Raw genomic sequence first — 18,925 nt, 5'->3', positions numbered from 1 at the left:
GGAGATCTGTTAGAAAGATTCAACCCCTAAACTTTTTATATGGCCATGTTTCTCAAGGATAAAGCAATCCACGCCTTTCCTGATGTAATATGTTGCTCCCAGATGTTTTAATTCAGATTCAGATTCAGATTAGACTATAGGAAAAACTTTCTGACAGTGAGGGCAGTCAGGGAGTGCAACAGACGACCACAGGAGGTGGTGAGCTCTCCATCAATGAAAATCTTCAAGCGGAAACCGGATAAACATATAGCTGGGATGATTTACGAAAGCCTGCACTCATAGGGCGTTGGACCCAATGGCTCTGAAGGTCCCTTCCAACTCTACTATTCTATGATTATATGATGATTCTATGATTCTATATGCAAATGAGATTGAGGGCTAAAGACCTGTCAAAGCATTTCAAAAGCTTCTGCCTCCCTAGCTATATTCCATGCCCACCCCTACCAAACTCTGCTTGACAACCAGCTCACTAATTGTGTAGGCAAGCCACTGAGCTGTCAGTGAAGCAGAGGAATAAGAGTCTTGGCAGAGAATAGAGCCAGGAGGCAGAGGCTTGGGAAGTGCTTTTACATACCCATAGCACCTGAACCTCGCTTGCACATGAATTAAGACAGTGGTTATTTTCAGACAGGGAGCTACAGATTGTATAAGTAAATGTATTAATGGTAATATACTTTGATGAGTGACCTGACCATATAAATAGTTTGAACAAGGAGGTAATCATGGTGACTGAGCTCCTTTATAAAAAAAAATCTTTGACCAATATTTGTGAATAGTTTCTGCATATATGTGAAAAAATATGTAATTGATTTGAAACATACTGATCAATCAAGCAGCAGCTGTAAGCTATGAGTCTTTCCATGGGCATTCTTCACAGACATAGTGACTATGCTATTCTCCCTATCAAGTGAATCTATATGATTCTCCTTTTGTCACACAGTAGTCTTCTTCACTTCTATGTGCTGTCACACACTGTCTGTACAGTTACTTCAGTGTTTTATTTCTTTCCGTCCATAGATATATGAACAAGCTTTAAACTGTGACATTCTTTCACTATACTGATTAACTACAAAAAGGCTTCTGCATTCCGTGCTTTTGCTTTTATACTGTACATGTTATGACAGTCACTCCTTATTGGCTGTGATATATTATGTGATGGAATGGATGCAAAGCATTATGGGACACCTGCCTTCCCAAGATCAGGTTATCCTTCGTTGGCTAAATCAATCTTCTGTAATAGGTAACATTGTAGGTGAAGCCATACTAATTTGGCAAAGGTCCTTAAGGGGTTAATGGAGGCTGTGATTATTTAGCTGGTTGTGCCTATATTTGAACCATACTGTGTATTCTAATGCGATAATCTAATTATTTTGAATTGCACATTCTTTCGGCCACATCTTGTTTTCAGCATGACTATCCCTCTCATGAGAAACAACACATCTCCATCAGTTTTCCATTTCCACTACAGGATTAAAGTTAATTATCTAATTTTCAAATATTATTATAGGAGACAATTCACTGATTTCTCGGTTTTACCAAAGACATACCTAAAAATAGACTAGAAATAAATCCTCTCCGCGAAATAAAATATGTCTCATTTAATGAATCCAATATTTATGGATTAATGAGTAAATAATATTTACAAATATGGTATAGTTTACATTTAACTATTCCTCTGTGTAGCTTCATTGTACTTAAAATGGGCAACAAAATAGTAAAATCCACAACATTTCACTGCAAAATTGAGGAAATTGCATTTTTTGTGCCGATGCCAAATGTAGAATATAGAAATGAAAGGCTACAGAGTATTAGAAAACAGTTTTGCATAAACAATGTTGTAGACCGCAGAGGAAAGTTGGCTATGCCCTGGTAATCTGTTACTTCTGGTATTTAAACAGCGCCATATGACTTGATTCGACTGAATAGCCCTGATTAAAAGAGTTTTTCAACCTGCTAATTTCCCTCCTTAAAACATGTTTAGAAAAAGCTTTGCATTTGTAAATGCCATGTTTATTTAACTAAGCCTGCCATCAGGGAAAAAAATATTTAATATCCACCAAGTCAAGCATAAGAAAGTTGATGTTTTCACTATTGATACCATGCCAGATTTATACGTCTAATCTTCTGCTCTTCTCCAGGCAGGAAGGTTCTCCTCTGTGAAGCCCTTTATGATAGAAACAATTTATGTATTTTTCTTGTCACTATAAACCTAAATATGTTAAAAATGTGAATGAATAAAGAGGAAAGAGAGTTAAAGGGGCTGTCTCATGAAAATGGACATCATTGAGATGGTCTCCTTCTCAAAGCCACCCAACTGTAAAGCGGGCTTTACACACAGCAACATCGCTAGCGATGTCGCTGGTGAAAGCACCCGCCCCCGTTGGTTTTGCGTCATGGGTAAATCGCTGCCCGTGGCGCACAACATCGCTCGGACCCATCACACATACTTACCTGCCTAGCGACGTCACTGTGGCCGGCGAACCGCCTCCTTTCTAAGGGGGCAGTTTGTTCGGCGTCACAGCGGCGTCACTAAGCGGCCACCCAATAGAAGCGGAGGGGCGGAGATGAGCGGGACGAACATCCCGCCCACCTCCTTCCTTCCTCATTGCGGGCGGCCGCAGGGATGGTGATGTTCCTCGTTCCTGCGGTGTCACACATAGCGATGTGTGCTGCCTCAGGAATGACGAACAATCTGTGTCCTGCAACAGCAACGATAATCGGGATTAGAACAACTGGTCAACGATCAATGATTAGGTAAGTAATGTTGATCGTTTAACGGTCGTTTGTGCATTTCACACGCAACGACGTCGCTAACGAGGCCGGATAGGCGTCACAAATTTCGTGACCCCAACGACATTTCGTTAGTGATGTCGTTGCGTGTATAGCCTGCTTAATGGTAGAGAACAGCTCTTCCTATGGCAAACCAAGCCTGGCCATATAGTAATTTTAATGGCAAACATATAATACTACGTGACTTGTGCATAGAATGATATGACTAGCCAATTATCTGATTGATGATGATTTCAGAGGTTTTTGAAGCTAGATCTATACCTTATTGCGTTGCAACGTTAGCATATAAAACATGAGAGCCTCATTGTTGGGACAGCGCTCTTTCATTTTAAGGCTAATGCATTTTTTCCATCAGAGATAAATGGTCCAGTTATGCTAATCAGACTGTGATTCGAGTTTTATCAGCGTATGATCAGAGTGGGATCCATTTTCTCAGACATGGATAATAATAAAAAAATCTCCATCTTCATTCTGTCTGGCCTTGAAAATTGGACCGCTGTTGAATGTCATCCGAGCGTGGTCCAATTTTTTTTTCACAGAGCCGTAGATTTAAAAGGCCGAGTGCCATCTAATTCTCGAAAGCAAATCGTACATGCTACAATTTTGTTCTCAAACCTCTCAGTCCAAGGAATACATTGGCCATGTGCACTGCCTCACTGAATAACGTTGGTCCGAGTGCGATTCAATCTTTTTTGGGTTCACATTCAGACTAAAAATACAGTCGGTGACACAAGTACTATTAGAATGTGATTTCCAGGTGTTCAATTTCTTTAAATTTTGGCTTGTTCATTTAATGACTTATTTTAGAAAATCACTTAGGAAACTTGTAATTTTTCAAGTTTTATCATTTCTTTAGAATTTTACATTTGGAATCTGAAAACTTTTCAAATTGGGTAGCTAGAAAAATAATTTCAGTCAGGAACATTTTCCAGGTGATGATGATGGTATGCATTTACTACTGTTAACCCTTTATGATAAATTGAAAACCTGATTTGAGGATGTGGGAAATCACTACAAATGTCTATCATTGGCTGCCCGGCAGCTCTAAAAAGGGCTACCACGGACTTCTTTTGTACTGGCTACTCCAACTTTCATGCCTCAGGAGAGCCATGACCATCATCCTTTATCCCCGTTACAGAGATGTGGACTTGAAGAGGGGCCTTGGGATGAGTTCTGAGAGCAGTTGCTGCCTGATGCTACATCTCCCAATAATGGTTAGGTCAAAAAGTCAGAACTAGGAGGCATACAAAGTACAAAATCGAAAGACAGAAGAAGAATCAGGAAATAGTTTGGGGTCAGTAAAGGAATAACACAGACTGAGCAATGGCAAAATAAGCTGCAAATTACTAGAGTAATTTCCACTATAACGTGCACATGAGACTGACTCTCAGGAGTTTAACTAGGGAACAGTCCAGACTGGGCTGAACCACAAGTCCCAATAGTAAGGCAGTGCTATCATATAGTCGCCTTGCATCTCATGACAACTAAAGTGGAAATATAGAGGACGGGCAATGGCATAGATGTCACAGAGAAATGTAATCTGTCTGCCATACACTACAGGTGTATTGCTGAATTTCTCGTATATGGACAACAAGATAACGGGACATAACAAAAAATCAATGGTTGCTAAGACTATCTTAAGGGTGCTTTACACGCTGCGACATCGCTAACAGTATATCGTCGGGGTCATGTCGTTAGTGGCGCACATCCAGCGCCGTTAGCGACATCGCAGCGTGTCACACCAAGGAGCAACGATCAACGATCGCAAAAGCGTCAAAAATCGCTGATCGTTGACATGTCGCTCCTTTTCATAATATCATTGATGCTGCAGGTACGATGTTGTTCGTTGTTCCTGCGGCAGCACACATCGCTATGTGTGATACCGCAGGAACGACAAACATCTCCTTACCTGCGTCCACCAGCAATGAGGAAGGAAGGAGGTGGGCGGCATGTTCCGGACGCTCATCTCCGCCCCTCCTCTGCTATTGGGCGGCCGCTTAGTGATGCCACAGTGACGTTGCAATGACGTCGAACGCACCTCCCCCTTGAAGGAGGGATTTTTTGCTGTCAAAGCGACGTCGCTGTAAAGGTATGTGCATGTGACGCTGCCGTAGCGATAATGTTCGCTAAGGCAGCGATCACCAAATGTTGCACGAACAACGGGGGCGGGTGCTATTGCGCATGACATCACTAGCTATCGCTAGCGATGTTGCAGCGTGTAAAGCACCCTTTACTGTCTTATGTTATACAGCACAGTCATCAATGTGGAACAGGAATAAGATAATAAAATTAGAAATATAATTACAGTATAAAAGCAATACAGCGTCAAACATAAAAGTAAATCAGGGACATTAGTAAATAATCCCTTCTCATAAGAGCTTACAATTTTAAAGGTGATTGCTAAGTTATTCTTCTGGTTAAAATAATTTGGAGTTTGTGACTAGAACTATTGTAATGAAGCCATTGCAATACGTAGTGATTCAGTAAGTGTTGCTGACGCAGTATAATTCTACAGGTCAGATAATAAGCATGGATAGGTTTTTTTAATTGAATTGTGAAAAAGAAATCAGAAATTTGTAAGAAAAAAATGTACCCTGTATTGCCATTTATCGAGACCCATAACATTTTCACTTTTCAGGACATGGAGCTGTGTGATGGTGTGTTTTTTGCACACTGAGATGACATCTTTACTAATTCTATTTAGAGGTAGATACAATGTTTTGATCGTTTCTCATTGCAATTTTCTAGTGGAAAAATATCCACAATTCTGGTGTTTCGATTTTTTTTTCCTGTTACGCTATTTACCAATCAGAGTCATTTCTTTTATATATTGATAGATCAGTCTTTTTTTCCAATTGCAAAGATATGAAATATGTTTTTTTATTGTTTTAATTTGTAATGGAGTAAAAGGATGGAGGTGATTTTAACTTTTGTGGGGGTTTTTTTTTGTTTTTCATTTACTTAAAAAAAAAATTTCACTTTACTTGAATTTGTGTTTGTCTGATTGCTTGTACTATACATAGCAGAGCATCAGCACTGCTACGTATAATGAACAACACAATCTCTTATGAACAACAGATATTGGCTGGATTTCACATAAGGATTATAATGGCATGGGCATCATTAGCAGCTCTCCAACTTTCATAGCAACCCATTTGCACCCTGTGATCTTGTCAAAGATGCGCCGATGGGTACATGGAATGACGCGCCCAATGTCGGCGCATGTTAAATGCTACTGTCAGAAATGTACATATTAACAGGCACATCATGGCTAGCACCTGTTATTAGCAGTAGAGATGAGCGAACCGGTCGCGGTTCGGCTCGAGGTCGGTTCGCCGAACGGAGGTCCCGTTCGAGTTCGGTTCGTCGAACGTTCGACGAACCGAACTCGAACTGCATAGGAAACAATGGCAGGCAATCACAAACACATAAAAACACCTAGAAAACACCCTCAAAGGTGTCCAAAAGGTGACAAACAACTCACAACACAACACAAACACATGGGAAAGTGACAAAGACATATACTCATGCGAAAACAAAAGAGCTGGACAAGGAAAAAGAGGAGGAGACACAGATATAGGCACGCCCTTCTAAAATCATGTAAAACACCGCAAGGTGACTCCAAGCGGAGTCTCCCTTTTTTCTAAAAATTGTGCCCCACACACACCCACCCATTCAGTGGCAGCACTTGTGCCCCAGTTGTACACTTCACAGCTAGATTTGCATCAAGCACATTCAAAAATACGCCATTCTTAACCGTCCCCAGGATGACACCGCGGTAGGTAGCAAAGTCTTTCCTGATCCCAGCTGTATGCATCTTGGATCATTTTTTAAAACAATGTAAGCAAGGATTACTCCAAGCGGAGTGTCCCTTTTTTCCAAAAATTGTGCCCCACACACACCCACCCATTCAGTGGCAGCACTTGTGCCCTAGTTGTACACTTCACAGCTAGATATAGAATGTAAGCCCGCAAGGGTAGGGCCCTCTTCCCTCTGTACTAGTCTGTCTACTGTAACTTGTATACGTATTTTGTATGTAACCCCCTTCTCATGTACAGCACCATGGAATTAATGGTGCTCTATAAATAAATAATAATAATAATAATAATAATTTGCATCAAGCACATTCAAAAATACGCCATTCTTAACCATCCCCAGGATGACACCGGGGTAGGTAGCAAAGTCTTTGCTGATCCCAGCTCTGTTCATCTTGGATCATTTTTAAAAACACTGTAAGTAAGGGTTACTCCAAGCGGAGTCTCCCTTTTTTCCAAAAATTGTGCCCCACAGACACCCCATCAGTGGCAGCACTTTTGCCCTAGTTGCAAACTGGATGTTTTGATTTGCATCAAGCACATTCCAAATCCACAATCATTTACTCTCCCCAGGATGACACAGGGGTAGTAAATTCCTTGTGGATCCATGACTTGTTCATTTTGATGAATGTTAGACTGTCCACATTGTCACTGGACAGACGCGTGCGCTTATCTGTCAGCACACACCCAGCAGCACTGAAGACACGTTCAGAGACAACGCTGGCAGCTGGACACGACAAAATCTCCAAGGCGTAACTGGAGAGCTCTGGCCATTTTTCAAGATTTGAAGCCCAAAATGAGCAAGGCTCCATTTGCAAAGTCATGGCATCGATGTTCATTTGGAGATACTCCTGTATCATCCTCTTCAGCCGTTGACTATGTGTCAGACTTGTTGTCTCTGGTGGCCTTGCAAAGGAGGGTCTAAAAAAATTATGAAAAGATTCAGTAAAATTGCTGTTACCAGCACCAGATACGGTGCTACTGGTACGGGTAGACTGTTGGAGATGACGAGACCGTCCCATGTTTGTCAAGTTACAACTGGGAGATTCACTCCCTGCACCTGCACGGTTGTTTGGTGGAAAAGCCGAGCTAAGATCGAGTAAAAGCTTCTGCTGATACTCCTGCATACGTGCGTCCCTTTCTATGGCTGGAATTATGTCACAAAATTTGGACTTGTACCGGGGATCTAATAGTGTGGCAAGCCAGTAGTCATCATCACTTCTAATTTTGACAATACGAGGGTCATGTTGGAGGTAGTGCAACAAGAAGGCACTCATGTGTCTTGTGCAGCCATGCGGACCAAGTCCACGCTGTGTTTGTGGCATAGAGGTGCTAACCATTTTTTCTTTCTCTGACATCTCCCCCCAACCTCTTTCAACTGAAATTTGACCAAGGTCTCCCTCATCCGCTGAGTCTTCCATGTCCATGGACAGTTCGTCCTCCATTTCTTCATGTTCTCCTGCACCTTCCTCAACATTTCGCCTGCTACCATGCGCCCTTGTTGATCCCTGTCCCCCATGGTCCCATGCCTGCTGCGTTGGTGATGATGAACATCTGGACCTTGGTGATGTTGTTGTCCCTTGCGCATATGAATCCTCCTGTAGTTCCTCCCCTTCCTGTTGTCCCACCCCCTGACTCCGAATAGTGTTTAGCGTGTGCTCCAGCATGTAAATGACTGAAATCGTCATGCTGATAATGGCATTGTCAGCGCTAAACATATTCGTCGCCATGTCGAAACTGTGCAGAAGGGTGCATAGGTCCTTGATCTGAGACCACTCCATCAGGGTGATCTGCCCCACCTCTGCATCTCGTTGGCCCAGGCTATACATCATGACGTATTGCACCAGGGTTCGGCGGTGTTGCCACAGTCGCTGTAACATGTGGAGAGTCGAATTCCAGCGTGTCGCCACATCGCATTTCAGGCGATGAACTGGCGGGCCGAAAGACTTCTGAAGCGATGCAAGTGGCTCAGCTGCGGCGGTTGAACGGCGGAAGTGAGCAGACAGTTTTTGTGCCCTGGTCAGAAGGCCATCTAGGCCGGGATAGTGTGTTAAAAATTGCTGGACAACAAGGTTCAACACGTGAGCCATACAAGGAACGTGTGTCACCTTGCCCAGGCGAAGGGCCGCACCCAGGTTTGCAGCATTGTCGCACACGGCCTTACCAGGCTGCAGGTTGAGTGGAGACAACCATTTATTAAACTCAGACCGCAGAGCTGACCACAACTCCTCAGCTGTGTGACTCTTATTCCCAAGACATGTCAAGCTAAAGACCGCCTGATGCCTTTGCGCTCTGCTGCCAGCATAGTAATGAGGGGTGCATGATTCCTTCTGCGCAGTGAGAATGCTGGTGGCCTGACCAGGCAGGCTTGGGGTGGCGGTGAAGGACACAGATGAGGTGGAGGAGGCAGAAGCAGTGGCGGAACTTGGACAGACAGAGGATTGACACACAAGTCGTGGGGACGGCAAGACTTGTGTAGCAGACCCTTCACTATCTATCACCATAGTTACCCAGTGCCCAGTCAGCGACATGTAACGTCCCTGTCCATGCTTACTGGTTCAAGTATCGGTGGTGAAATGCACCCGTTCACACACAGAGTTTCTCAAGGAAGCGGTGATGTTGTGTGAGACATGCTGGTGTAGCGCGGGCACACCTTTCTTAGAGAAGTAGTGGCGACTGGGCATCTGGTACTGGGGCACAGCGACAGACATAAGGTCTCTAAAATCCTGTGTGTCCACCAGGCGGAAAGGCAGCATTTCGGTAGCCAAGAGCTTACAGAGGGATAAAGTCAACCTCTTAGCTTTGTCATGGGTCGCAGGAAATGGCCTTTTATTTGTCCACATCTGAGGGACAGAGATCTGGCTGCTGTGTGTAGACGGTGTTGAGTAGGGTGTCCCTGGAAAAATGCAGGTTTGTGAGGAAAGTGCAGGCGGAGACATGATGTTGCCTTCATCCAACGTTGGTGCTATCGATGTCTGAGAGAGCTGTACACACGCACTTGTTTCCCCTTCCAAACTAACTGACGACCTACCAAGCAAACTGCCTGTTGCGGTTACAGTGGTGGAAGTTGTGCGTGGAAAACCAGGTGTGACAGCTGTCCCCACAGTCCTAGAAGATGAAGAGCGCGCGGATGCACTGGAAGGGGCAGGCCGTGGTTGGTTCGCTCCGCTAGGCCGCATTGCAGCACGGTAAGCTTCCCACTGTGACCTATGATATTTATTCATGTGACGATTCATGGAAGAAGTTGTCAAACTGCTGAGGTTTTGACCTCTACTAACAGAATCACGACAAATTTTACACATCACATAATTTGGGCGATCTTTTTCTATGTCAAAAAAGGACCAGGCTAGGCAAGGCTTAGAGGGAATGCGACCTGCTGAGCCCCCCCGACTAGTGCTCAGAGGCAGAGTGGTGGCTGATGATGCAGTTGTAGACGTGCTACCAGTGCTCCGACTCTGTCCAGGAAGGCGCAAGGTAACTTCGTCGTCGGTTGCATCCTCCTCCACCGCCTCTTGTTACGAACCGGCGCCGCCATAGCCGCAAGCAGCCTGCTGCGGTTCCTGTTGCGCCCAGACGCCGGCTGCTGTTCTTGGCCTTGCCTCGGGTCGTCCAGTTGGCTGTTCCTTCCACCACGTCTAAGTGTGGAGAGGCGGCTAGTGCGCATGCGTGCGCCAATTTACCCCAGCCAGAGTTTAAGCCTGGTGTTTTGCCTAGTGAGCATGCTCAGCCTGTTTGTGTTATGTCTGAGACTAAGTCCTCAGTTCAGGCTACTGAGCATGCTCAAACTGATAGTCTGCTTTCTAAGCCTGTGGCTCAGGCTACTGAGCATGCTCAGGCACTTAGTGCATCAGAGGCTAGGTCTGGTAAGGACCTCACTGAGTATGTCCATGAGGTGGCAGGTCCTGATAGGGCAGAGGGTGTCAGGTGTCCTGATGACGTGGCAACTCTGGACTGGCTCACAGAGGCCCGCCCCTATGATCTGGCACCTCAGTATTGGTCGTCAGACGATGACTGGTGAAGTGTTTGGGGCGTGGCTGCCATAAGGTCATCAATGACGTGGCGGTTCCGGATAGGTCGCATGTGACATCACTGATGACATGGCACTCTGCTATTGGACCTTGGTGGTTCCACCCTGGATTTGGGGCGGACCCAGGTTATAAAAGGGGCTGGAGACAACATGGAGGGCGCAGTCTTCACTTTTGCTCAGTCAGAGCACACCTCCATGTTAGAGCCTCATTGCGGCATAAGCCTATGTTGGGAAGCGGTAGGTAGGGTTAGGCGAACGGTGCCTGTCACGCCAAGATTCGTGGCTCGGCACATCAGGGTCAGGCGCCGTGCTTCCCTCCTGCCGTTCCAGTCTTGCTATAGCAGCCCAGTGGCATTAACTGGGTTGCGGCTGCTGTACTTCCTTTCCAATTGTGCTCCCTACGCACACGGACAACGCACCTGCTGCACCACCTTTCCGATTGTGCTGCCTGCGCACACGGACAACGCACCTGCTGTGCCACCTGTCCGATTGTGACCCCTACGCACACGGACAACGCACCTGCTGCGCCACCTGTCCGATTGTGCCCCCTACACACACGGACAACGCACCTGCTGCGCCACCTGTCCGGTTGTGCCCCCTACGCGCACGGACAGCGTACCCCAGGACCCCTGTGGAGTTAACAGGGTGTTCCTTATCCTCCTCGGCTTCCCGGTCAACGCTACTGGTGTACCCATCTGGCCTGACGTGTCCTACACACACGTGGCCAGTCGAGAGGTGGCCAGAAACGCTAATCGGAGGACCGCTCGGCCTGACGTGTCCTACACACGTGGCCGACAGGGCGCTTTCGTGGCGGTCTTCCGGTCAACGCTACCTGGTTACCACCCGGCCTGACGTGTTTCCTGCACACGTGGTTGGTGTAGCGCTAGGTGCACCAAAACGCTAATCGGGTTGTCGTCCGGTATGACATGTCCCAACACACGTGACCGGTTCCCAGAGTTCCTGGGTTATCTCAGAGCCATCCAGCTCTATAGTCTCCGCCTAACCCTCAGGTGCCAGCAGCTCCTTTGTCATCTGGAGCTTGGTGGGCCCCGACTGGCGATTAGGATATATACCCCCTGGTCCTAATCTGCCGGTCCCCCCGTAACACCTCTGTTGACCTCCTCGAGTGCCTGACTGTGAGTTGACAGTAGGTGGGATCTAGAACTTCATCATCAATTGTTGTGTTTGCACTCCCCTCACCCTCAGACCGAGCCTCTTCTTGCCCTGACCGAATATTTAAGTTGTTATCCCAATCTGGTATCTGCGTCTCATCGTCATCAGTATGTTCCTCATTGTCTATAACCACAGTTGTTACAGTTTGTGACAAAAGGTCAACATTATGCTCAGAAACTTGGTCCTCACGGCCTGAATCAGAGTCACAAAGGTTCTGGGCATCACTGCAGACCATTTCCTGGTCTGTACTCACTGTAGCTTGGGAGCAGACCTCTGATTCCCAGGCTATAGTGTGACTGAACAGCTCTGCAGACTCAGCCATCTCAGTTCCACCATACTGTGCAGGGCTGATGGAGACTTCAGAGCTGGGAGAAAGCAAGTTTGATTGGGATGACAACTCAGAGGACTGGTGTTTTTTGGATGCGGTACTTGAGGTGGCTGAGAGGGCACTTGTTGGACCACTTGAGATCCATTCAAGCATTTTCTTTTTTTGGCCATCATCTACCTTTGTTCCTGTTGTTCGTGTCCGTAAAAAAGGGAGCACATCGGATTGTCCACGGTAAGTAGTAGACATCTTACTTTTGCTGGTAGATGGTCTATCTTCAGCAGATGTTAATGGAGCTTTGCCACCTTCCCCACGGACAAACCCTTTTTTTCCTTTTCCACCACGCCTCTTCCCCTTTCCACCAGCATCTGTCATTTTGCCACTCATGTTGATTGCGACAAGATTGTGCACTGAAAATGTGGTAGTAAAAATTGAGAGGTGGTGTAGATTGCAGTGGTGGTCTAGCTTTATTAACAGCAGAATAATAAAGAATAAATATCCCTGACAATGCAACTACCGTCCTTAAACTGGCAGCATAAATTGCTAGTATAATGGCTTAGTAACAATGAGTTTGAGTGTGCAATGCAGGCAGACGTGCTGCAAATATCTTTGCACTACTGGGACTATACAGAAGTCTAATAGCCACGTTTAGGATGCCACTAGGTTCACTCAGTGTTTGCTAGTATAATGGCTTAGTAACAATGAGTTTGAGTGTGCAATGCAGGCAGACGTGCTGCAAATATCTTTGCACTAGTGGGACTATACAGAAGTCCAATAGCCACGTTTAGAATGCCACTAGGTTCACTCAGTGTTTGCTAGTATAATGGCTTAGTAACAATGAGTTTGAGTGTGCAAAGGGCAGGAGGGTACAGTGGCAGGGTTGTGGGTCTCTGGGTAGAGGAAAGGAAGCCTGCCTTTCTATCCCTCCTAATGGGGAAATGCAGCGAGGAAATCCCTGACCTTAGCTACACAGACGCTGTCATCTTGTAGCTGTTAAACTCTATTTTCATGGACCTGTCACCTATGGCTCTGACCCTGCCGGTATGAGCCCTTAAAAGGACTGATAGAAAGTTCTATCCCTAAGCTGTCCAGCGCTGTGTATGGAGCGTATACAGCAGTATCGGCAATAGGAGCTGCGCCAGTGATGTCTGACACCAAGGACGCAGAAGGCAGATAATGGCGTCCTGGAGGAAAATGTCCGGTTTTATAATGCAGGGACATGTGACATGGACATCCTATCACACATGCCGTTGCTTCTCTGGCTAAAAGTCCACTTAGCTGTGTGTGTGTCTGGGATTGGCTGACATGCTGGCCCGCCCCACTACACGCGCGCGCTTGGGGAAGGAAGACAAGGAAAAAAAAAAAAAATGGCGATCGCCATTATACATACAGCAGTGATCTGAATGCGCTGTTCCCGCACACTATACACTGAAATGTCATAATAGTGTGAGTCACAGAGTGACTTACACTATTACAGCGGAAAGCCAGCTAGGAATTAGCTGTTTTTTTTGCTGCTAGAACTGTTCTCGAACGTATCTAGAACTATCGAGCTTTAACAAAAAAGCTCGAGTTCTAGTTCGATCTAGAACAGCCCCCAAAATCACTCGAGCCGCGAACTGGAGAACCTCGAACCACGCTCAACTCTAATTAGCAGGGATCCACTCCTTTGTTATCTACACAGAACCTCTTATATCTGCAATTTGCAGTCATGACTGACTCTTCTGATCAGACTTGTCCACAGTTGTCTTCTGCAGTTTCCTGCTACAAGATGTGACTCCAGGTCAAGGAGAACGGTTATTCTTCATCCCCTGAAGAGAGCTGTAATGTGGTCACCCCCTCTGTCTGCAAATGCCCTTCTTTCTCTTCTTATTGTGGCTGATGCCACTGATAGGAATTTTCACCAGTTGGTTGTGCTCCCTTTCCCTTCACTGCCCTTCAGTATGGGCAAATTTGGAATGTTATTAGCTTGCATAGTAACCTGCAGAATAACACCACAACTGCAGGTCAATACCATTTAGATGCATGATAGGTTCCTTTTAAATCAGGTTTATATGTTAAACTAGCTGTAGTACCCGGACATTGCCCGGGATAGTAACTGTCTCTCTGTCTCTCTTGGAGTTTCTGTCTGTCTCTGTGTGTCTGTACCAGTCTCTCTTTCTGTCTCTGTATCAGTCTCTCTGTCTGTCTCTCTCTATCTCTGTGTCTCTCTCTCTATCTCTGTGTCTGTCTGTCTCTCTCTATCTTTCTGTCTGTCTCTCTCTGTCTGTCAGTCTCTTTCCCCATCTGTCTCATTCCAGGTCTGTCTCTTTCCCCGTATGTCTCTTTCTCTGTATGTCTCTTTTCCCATCTGTCTCTTTCCCCATCTGTCTCTTTCCCTGTCTGTCTCTTTCCCCGCCTTTCTTGTTCCAGGTCTGTCTCTTTCCCTGTCTGTCTCATTCGTCATCTGTCTCGTTCCCCGTCTGTCTCGTTCCCCGTCTGTCTCATTCTCCGTCTGGCTCGTTCCAGGTCTGTCTCGTTCCAGGTCTGTCTCATTCCAGGTCTGTCTCTTTCCAGGTCTGTCTAATTCCAAATCTGTCTTTTTCCATGTCTGTCTCTTTCCAAGTCTGTCTCTTTCCCCGCCTACCTCTTTCCCCATCTGTCTTTTTCCCCGTGTGTTTCTTTTCCCATCTGTCTCTTTCCCCATCTGTCTCTTTCCCCATCTGCCTCTTTCCCTGTTTCTTTACTTGTCTGTCTCTTTACTTGTCTCTGTCTCTTTCCCTGTCTAGTTACTTGTCTCTGTCTCTTTCCTTGTCTCTGTCTCTTTCCCTGTCTGTCTCTTTCCGAGTTTGTCTTTTTCCCTGTCTCTTTCCTTGTCTCTGTCTCTTAACCTATCTGGCTGTCTCTTTCCCTGTCTGTCTCTCTGTCTGTCTCTTTCCCTGTCTGCCTGTCTATTTCCCTGTCTGTCTGTGTCTGTCTGCCTCTGTCTATCTCTTTAACTGTCTATCTCTCTCTGTGTCTATCCATCTCCCCACCGACATCTTTTTACCTCACACATAAGCTTCTTAAACTAACAATTTATTTTGTTCCTATAGCAACCACTCACAGCTCCTATTAATAACCTAATAGCTCCCAGCTCCATTGACTTTAATGGAGGCAGGATTTTTGGAGAGTAACTGTAAAGCGCGGGGTTAAATTTTCCTGTCTAAACATAGCCTATAACGTTCCCTGGGTCACATGGAGTGTCGGTGCAAAATTTTGTGATTGTAAATGCGATGGTGTGGATTCCTTTAGCGGACATACATACATACACACATGCATACACACATACACTCAGCTTTTTATATTAGATGTATTTTTTAAAATATTTTGGCAGTTTTTAGTATTATTTTTTACAAACAACAAATAATCTGTACTAAAAATAAAAATGAGAAATCTTGTAATATTCTGGGGCTTTTTTAGACTTTAACATCCAGTAAGTTCAGGAAACAACAGATATAGATAGCCACAATGGTCAGAATCCTCTATCTTTTATATTTAAGTGAAGAGAACTGGAGCAGGGTCAGTTGTAATATTACCTATTGTGAATAGTGGATCCTGTGTTATCAAATGTGTACAGAGGTGTAACCTGTCATTGTAATCTTGCCTCCAATAATATTAATTTTTATTTTATTCATTAATTATGCTTTGCCTTTAGAGCACCAATAATTCCACAGCACTTTATAGACATCATCATGACAATCACCACTGGGGCTCACAATCTATATTCACGCTCAGTGTCACTTTGGAGTGTGGGAGGAAACCGGGGAACCTGCATAAAACTCAGGCAAACACAGGGAGAACATACAAACTCCTCCAGATGTTGTCCTTGGTGGGTTTTGAACCTCAGACCACAGCTCTATGGAGCCTTGAAGTATACTCTTCCTGAAAGGACAGAAGGTATGAGTCTAAAAAAACCTAAGTGGGCACAGTGAAAATTGCAGGGTTCATTTTCTGATGGAAAAACCACATAAATTGACATTTACATTGAGGGAAAAAAGTATTTAGTCAGCCACCAATTGTGCAAGTTCTCCCACTTAAAAATATGACAGAGGTCTGTAATTGACCTCATAGGTAGACCACAACTAGAGAGACAAAATGAGAAAACAAATCCAGAAAATCACCTTGTCTAATTTGACAAGATTTTTTTTGGAAATTATTGTGGAAAATAAGTACAGTTAAGTCCAGAAATATTTGGACAGTGACACAATTTTCGCGAGTTGGGCTCTGCATGCCACCACATTGGATTTGAAATGAAACCTCTACAACAGAATTCAAGTGCAGATTGTAACATTTAATTTGAAGGTTTGAACAAAAATATCTGATAGAAATTGTAGGAATTGTACACATTTCTTTACAAACACTCCACATTTTAGGAGGTCAAAAGTAATTAGACAAATAAACCAAACCCAAACAAAATAATTTTATTTTCAATATTTTGTTGCGAATCCTTTGGAGGCAATCACTGCCTTAAGTCTGGAACCCATGGACATCACCAAACGCTGGGTTTCTTCCTTCTTAATGCTTTGCCAGACCTTTACAGCCGCAGCCTTCAGGTCTTGCATGTTTGTGGGCCTTTCCATCTTAAGTCTGGATTTGAGCAAGTGAAATGCATGCTCAACTGGGTTAAGATCTGGTGATTGACTTGGCCATTGCAGAATGTTCCACTTTTTTGCACTCATGAACTCCTGGGTAGCTTTGGCTGTATGCTTGGGGTCATTGTCCATCTGTACTATGAAGCGCCGTCCGATCAACTTTGCGGCATTTGGCTGAATCTGGGCTGAAAGTATATCCCTGTACACTTCAGAATTCATCCGGCTACTCTTGTCTGCTGTTATGTCATCAATAAACACAAGTGACCCAGTGCCATTGAAAGCCATGCATGCCCATGCCATCACGTTGCCTCCACCATGTTTTACAGAGGATGTGGTGTGCCTTGGATCATGTGCCGTTCCCTTTCTTCTCCAAACTTTTTTCTTCCCATCATTCTGGTACAGGTTGATCTTTGTCTCATCTGTCCATAGAATACTTTTCCAGAACTGAGCTGGCTTCATGAGGTGTTTTTCAGTAAATTTAACTCTGGCCTGTCTATTTTTGGAATTGATGAATGGTTTGCATCTAGATGTGAACCCTTTGTATTTACTTTCATGGAGTCTTCTCTTTACTGTTGACTTAGAGACGGATACACCTACTTCACTGAGAGTGTTCTGGACTTCAGTTGATGTTGTGAACGGGTTCTTCTTCACCAAAGAAAGTATGCGGCGATCATACACCACTGTTGTCATCCGTGGACGCCCAGGCCTTTTTGAGTTCCCAAGCTCACCAGTCAATTCCTTTTTTCTCAGAATGTACCCGACTGTTGATTTTGCTACTCCAAGCATGTCTGCTATCTCTCTGATGGATTTTTTCTTTTTTTTCAGCCTCAGGATGTTCTGCTTCACCTCAATTGAGAGTTCCTTAGACCGCATGTTGTCTGGTCACAGCAACAGCTTCCAAATGCAAAACCACACACCTGTAATCAACCCCAGACCTTTTAACTACTTCATTGATTACAGGTTAACGAGGGAGACACCTTCAGAGTTAATTGCAGCCCTTAGAGTCCCTTGTCCAATTACTTTTGGTCCCTTGAAAAAGAATAAGCTATGCATTACAGAGCTATGATTCCTAAACCCTTTCTCCGATTTGGATGTGAAAACTCTCATATTGCAGCTGGGAGTGTGCACTTTCAGCCCATATTATATATATAATTGTATTTCTAAACATGTTTTTGTAAACAGCTAAAATAACAAAACTTGTGTCACTGTCCAAATATTTCTGGACCTAACTGTATATAATTGTATTTCTGAACATGTTTTTGTAAACAGTTAAAATAACAAAACTTGTGTCACTGTCCAAATATTTCTGGACCTAACTGTATTTAGTCACCTAAAAACATGCAAGATTTCTGGCTCTCACAGACCTGTAACTTCTTATTTAAGAGGATCTTCTGTCCTCCACTCATTACTAGAGATGAGCAAACCGGTCGCGGTTCGGCTCGAGTTCGGTTCGCCGAACGGAGGTCTCGTTCAAGTTTGGTTCGGCGAACCACTCGAACCGCATAGGAAACAATGGGAGGCAATCGCAAACACATAAAAACACCTAGAAAACACCCTCAAAGGTGTCCAAAAGGTGACAAACCACTCACAACACAACACAAACACATGGGAAAGTGACAAGAACAAATTCTCATGTAAAAACATGTGAAAACATGTGAAAACAAAACAGCGTTACAAGGAAAAGAGGATGAGACACAGATATAGGCATGGCACGCCCTTCTAAAATCATGTAAAACACCGCAAGGTTACTCCAAGCGGAGTCTCCCTTTTTTACAAAAATTGGGCCACACAGACACCCACCCCTTCAGTGGCAGCACTTGTGCCCCAGTTGTACACTTCACAGGTAGATTTGCATCAAGCACATTCAAAAATAGGCCATCCTTAACCATCCCCAGGATGACACTGGGGTAGGTAGCTAAGTCTTTCCTGATCCCAGGTCTGTTCATCTTGGATCATTTTTAAAAACACTGTAAGCAAGGGTTACTCCAAGTGGAGTCTCCTTTTTTTCTAAAAATTGGGCCCCACACACACCCACCCCTTTAGTGGCAGCACTTGTGCCCCAGTTGTACACTTCACAGGTAGATTTGCATCAAGCACATTCAAAAATACGCCATACTTAACCGTCCCCAGGATGACCCCGGGGTAGGTAGCAAAATCTTTGCTGAACCATGACTTGTTCATCTTG

This window comes from Anomaloglossus baeobatrachus, chromosome 4 (assembly GCF_048569485.1).
Source record: "Anomaloglossus baeobatrachus isolate aAnoBae1 chromosome 4, aAnoBae1.hap1, whole genome shotgun sequence".
In the NCBI taxonomy this organism is placed as follows: Eukaryota; Metazoa; Chordata; class Amphibia; order Anura; family Aromobatidae; genus Anomaloglossus; species Anomaloglossus baeobatrachus.
Note: the sequence above shows the minus strand (reverse complement) of the source record.